Below are 5,762 nucleotides of genomic sequence, written 5' to 3' on the forward strand. Positions count from 1 at the left end.
AGATATATATATATATGTATATATATATATATATCACGCCTGTAACTCCCAATGGAGCATAGGCCGCCGACCATTATTCTCCAACCCACTCTGTCCTGGGCCTTCTTTTCTAGTTCTATCCAACTTTTGTTCATTATTCTCATGTCTGTCTCAATTTCTCGGCGTAATGTGTTCTTTGGTCTTCCTCTTCTCCTTTGGCCTTCAGGATTCCATGTGAGGGCTTGTCTTGTGACGCAATTTGGTGATTTCCTCAATGTGTGTCCTATCCTCTTCCAGTGCTTCTTCCTGATTTCTTCCTCCGCTGGAGTCTGGTTTGTTGTCTCCCACAGTAGCTTGTTGCTGATAGTGTCTGGCCAACGGATCCGAAGTATCTTGCGTAGACAACTGTCAATAAACGCCTGTATCTTCTAGATGATGGCTTTCGTAGTTCTCCACGTCTCCGCCCCATACAGTAGAACTGTCTTGACATTTGTATTGAAAATTCTGATCTTGGTGTTGGTTGACAATTGTTTTGAGTTCAAGATGTTTTTCAGTTTTAAATATGCTGCTCTTGTTTTGCCGATCCTCGCTCTCACATCTGCATCAGATCCATCGTGTTCATCAATGATGCTGTCCAGATATGTAAAGGTTTCCACATCCTCCAAAGCTTCTCACTCATATCAATCAGTAATATATAAATGCTATACATTTGTTCATCTTACTATTTAATTATCATAATCAAAACTAAACATATATCCTTATAAACCATCATTCCACATTATTGAATGACGTAACGAAAAGTTCGCAATTATAACAGATGTTAATGGTTGATAGAAAATTGGACCAGTTTTATAAATACGCATAATGAAATTTCATACAACGTTACGTTATAACAACAACAATAACAAAATAGACAGAGATTGAAAACAAACCATTTGTCACTTACTTTCTTTTTTGTTGTTGTTGTTCACTTTTTCTTTGCAAAGTGATTCCAGGTTTTCCATGTTGGTCTAGTTTCAATTGACTCATGATTTCAACTATGAAAATGTTTGTAGATTATCCGATTTGAAAATTGAAATGCATACGCTCTATCAGCTAACTTAACCAGTTAGTTAAGTGATATGACTAAGCATGAATTAGAAAGTTATAGTGACGCGTTGAACTGAAATGTATGCAAACTTATGGGTGTATACATCTATACATATATCCTTCAGATAATTAAGTTAAATCTCCGCTAATAGATTCAAATACCAACAGCATATGTGAATAGTTATCTGATGTGTCCGCATTGCCTCATCCTATAATCTTTGAATTCTGTACATAAGTTAGTCAGTCTTCTAAGATATAAACCATTAGATCCAAACTCAATGGTCTAATGGTTAGGCGCTCGTTACAAAGCTTGAAAGCAGTGGGTTCGATCTCTGATGGACTCATAGATAGGTACTACTGAGGAATGTCATGTTAGAATGAATGAGTTGTTCAAATAGACCTTAAATTGCTTAACATGTATGATGTATATTTTTCAGAAATCATGTTATCTCGTTGTTGACAACACATTGGTATTTAAAGCAATACACACCGAGTTCATATCTCAGAGTGAACATCAACACTGAGATCCAAGTGTTGTCATTTACAGTGTCTTCAATATCGAAAGATAACTGTTTGTTTTCTTCTGACCTCATTATTTCTTTTAAGAATGAAATTTTCAATAGTTCTCGATCACAAGTTTTCAGATCCCTTGACTAGCTTGGTGCTTCAAGACCATTCAGTTATAATCATGTGATCGATATTTACAATCTATAATCTTGGTGTAATCTACATTAAACGGATAACTAACTTAATCTTAGTTCCAAATCATGAAACTTATGAACAAAGGCCATTTGTGAGCAGATTATTATACTTTAGATATTCACTTAGCTACAACTCTGACTGTACATGAACTAACAGTTCCCTCACTTAATATGTTCTCTTTTCACTGAAGACAACTAACCTTAGACAAAGTAACAGGTCATTAAGTAGCAACCAACACCTTTGTGTCTAGTCCTTAATGCTGGTCGATGTAACTACCAGTCTAAACGTAATTTACATCGTAATTCCCTTTATTCGATATTCGGTGATTTGAAATAATCAGCAGAAAACTATGAACCCAGGTTAAGTATTATTTGACACTCGTCATCAGGTCATGATTGCAATCTTGAAGGAACTGATGTTCTTTGTACAAATCGAATTCGTATCAACCAGATTCACAGTCTAGGACATTACACTGGCCTATTTCTTGCCACAACTGATCACTTATAACGCGGTGGGTTTTTTTACATTAACTGATCACTGATTGACAACTATTGTCATACTTGCTTAAACTTAGTTACTGATAGATCAAGCTTACAATGGAATGACTACTTTATGTGCATTAAAAAGCATCCACTGGTTCCTTTCAACAACAAAAGTGTTAAATTTCCGTTTATATCATTTACCACTAGCCATTCAAGTTAAATATTAAATGTTATCAATTTTGAAAGGTACCTTAAAATATTTCTTTTCTATCAAATATTTATTTAGCGTTATAAACGATAAGATGATCAGTATAAAGGTGTTGTGCCTTCTGTTTGGTTATCTTGACACATTACGAATGATTGAGACAACCATAAGTTCCAGTCCTGTTCATTTGGTCTGTTGTGTTCAAACTGAAAGGATCTGTTTAAATGTTTATGATGCAAAGAAATCGTCCCAGTATTTCGCTTATAAATAATTACTCAGAAATCCGAAATCTCACCGTTTAATCAGATAACGTTTACTTACGCCTGTTACTCCTTGTGGAGGAACATAGGTCGCCCACGAGCATTCTCCATCCAACTCTGTCCTGGATAATCCTTTCCAGTTCTTTCCGATCGCTTCCATTTCCCGACGCAGTGTGTTCTTTGGCGTTCCTCTTTTCCGTTTCCCTTCAGGATCCCAAGTTAGCGCTTGCTCGTTATGCAGTTTGATGATTTCTGAAATGCATGTCCTATCCACACCAAACGTCTTTTCCTAATTTCCCCTTCAATTGGAAGCTGGTTTGTCTTCTCCCACAGAAGGCTTTGAATTATTATTAAAGCAGGAAAAATCTTTTTTGTTTTGTAATTAATAAACAAAGTCTGAATCATGGATTGTTAAAGTAAGTGAATATTATTCACATTTATAGATGAAATACAGTAATATAATGTGACAGAGTAGCTACTGTTCCCTAGACACAAACTATTGACATGAATTTCTGAATGAGTTGAAGTCAGAGACGAGTTCAGTAGGATAAAGCAAAGCATTATTTTTTGTCTAACTAAGTAATATACGTATTCCTAATATAATGAACATAAATATGTCGTGAGGAATTGGAAGAGTTCCAGTTGGCCATTTAAATATCAATGAATTAAGATTAAGACTTAGATATCACTTTTTCTCTGATGTGTCGAGGCTATGAGATATGAATATGCGAAGATCTTTTACTGACAACTTATAGCCAGCTAAAAATGATCAAGAAGTAATCATTCTCCATATGACTTCGATGTGCTTAAATCATTTAGTTGAAATCCCATAGTCTCCATTGATTGAAACTAGTAGAGGGGATCATTCAGTTCCATCTAAACAGTATTAAACATATTATATTTATTGAGAGATGTAAAATCCCAAGTTGTTATCATGTTCGAACTTATATAAGTACTAAATACTGCAAAGTTACTAGGTAATCTAGACGTCTTTCACTCTACAGAATGTATTACTTATTAAATTTTCCGGAAACATTTACTCCAGTATCAAGAAATTATCAGTTGTTCTGTTAGGCAAACACCCATTTTAAAATTGGTTTTCTTTAACTCGGTGCAAACATCACAGTTCTACAGAAGGAATTATTAGGTTATCGATAATGTTTCTAACTGTGATATCATTTAGTTAAGCACTAGTTCCCTTGAGATTCCAGACATGCTTTATTGGATAATATCAATCGGTATTGAATTCAAACTACATTATAGTATATACTTTTAAGAAACATCAGAGAACTGTTTTATCTAAAGCAACATATTCACTTAGTATTGTTTGTTTGAATCTTCCCATCGATGTGTTAGGACTGTAACTGGTCAGTCTCTAATTCGCATATGTGCATACTGTGCGTATTGCCTCGATATAGCCTAAATTCACAAGCATGGTAAGCAGAGATGGATAGTGGCTAGCAGTGGAATCAAGGACGTGCGTTTCGTCCTATCTGGGACTCGTCAGCTGGATGTACCTGCATCTCGAGTCCCAGAGTGAACATCAACTGTGAGATGCATGTTCATACAGCTGACGAGTCCCAGATAGGAAGATACTCACGTCCTGGATTCCACTGCTAGCCACTATCCATCTTTGCTTACTAAAGCAGCATAATTTACGATGAATTATGTATCGACATGAAATTTCGATAAAATACATCTAAAACTCTTCACTTATTTGACGGTTTAACAAAAAATATTTGTTCGTCAAAGCAAAAAAGCATCTTATCTAAATTATGCAATTATAGTATGGGTTTATGGGAACGTTTATATTTCATCGATCTATCTCACTTAAACAACAACTGAAAACCAGGAAGCACTGAACAGTTAATTCGTCCAACCATATTACTCTTCAATAAGGCTCATCTACAACCCTTTCATCAGGAATCTTATCCAGAACCTTCAAACCCATACACAAGCACTTAATCTCTAGACCACTAGACTAGAGTCCAATAGTTTACATGTGTTAACTCAAATTAATTTGTAATATTGCACAACCATATTCCAATATATTTGGTGAGTATGTATTTCACAATTTACGTGGTTGAACTACAGCCTATACATTTAAAACTATTAAGATTATTTCTTATTTCTATACTTTAAATCTTTCATGATCTATACTCATATTCAACAACGAAATGGAATGAAGGTTCTTTTTAATTTTAAAAACAAATACAACTATTTATTCATCAACAATCTACCCCCAAATGCCCTGGTACGGCCGAGAGTTGGGAGAGTCCGCTCTCCCTCTCCAAATGCTCTCACATGGCCACACGTATATAGCCTCTGCCACGGAAGTCCTACTCACTGACTTTTCGTGGTGGGGGTGATGTTCACGAAATTGAGAGGATGATAAGCGAATGTCCGGCTCTTTGACCGGATTGGTGGACACGGCGAGTCCACCTAGGGGAGTTGGAAAACTGTGATTCCAAGCCAATGGTGCACATGGGCTCCAGTATCCTGAGGGGAAATATGGTATATGAATCAATCGTTGGTCATCGTCTACCATGGGGCTGCATCTCCTCACGATGCTCTACTACCTTTTGGGTTAGACCTTTAGGTCAAAGGCTGGTGGTGTGGCCACCTAAGAAAACCACCTGATTCACTTTGGGCACCTTGGCAGTATCACAGCCCTCACACAAATCATATGAGATTTGTGTGGCACATATATATGTGGTGCTTCCTTGTACCAATATTTGTGTTTAAATAAATAAGTAAATAAATATTCAGTCATCAAACTATAAATTCTGATGAATTTAGAAGGAAATTTGATTGGTTAACATGGTATTAACCAGTCACAATCACACTATTGTTTTTTTGTTTTGATAAATAAACACTGATATATATTACATTTGTCAATTAATGGGACAGTAGCTTGTTCATTTATATCAATATCTATATGAAATAGAAATGGTTACAGGTTTACTTTACAATTCTTTTTGGTTTACACATTTCAAACTGTAATTTTGTATGTACATATATATTAACGAATTGTTCTATACACAC

This window comes from Schistosoma mansoni (genome assembly GCF_000237925.1).
Source record: "Schistosoma mansoni, WGS project CABG00000000 data, chromosome 3 unplaced supercontig 0124, strain Puerto Rico, whole genome shotgun sequence".
NCBI lineage: Eukaryota > Metazoa > Platyhelminthes > Trematoda > Strigeidida > Schistosomatidae > Schistosoma > Schistosoma mansoni.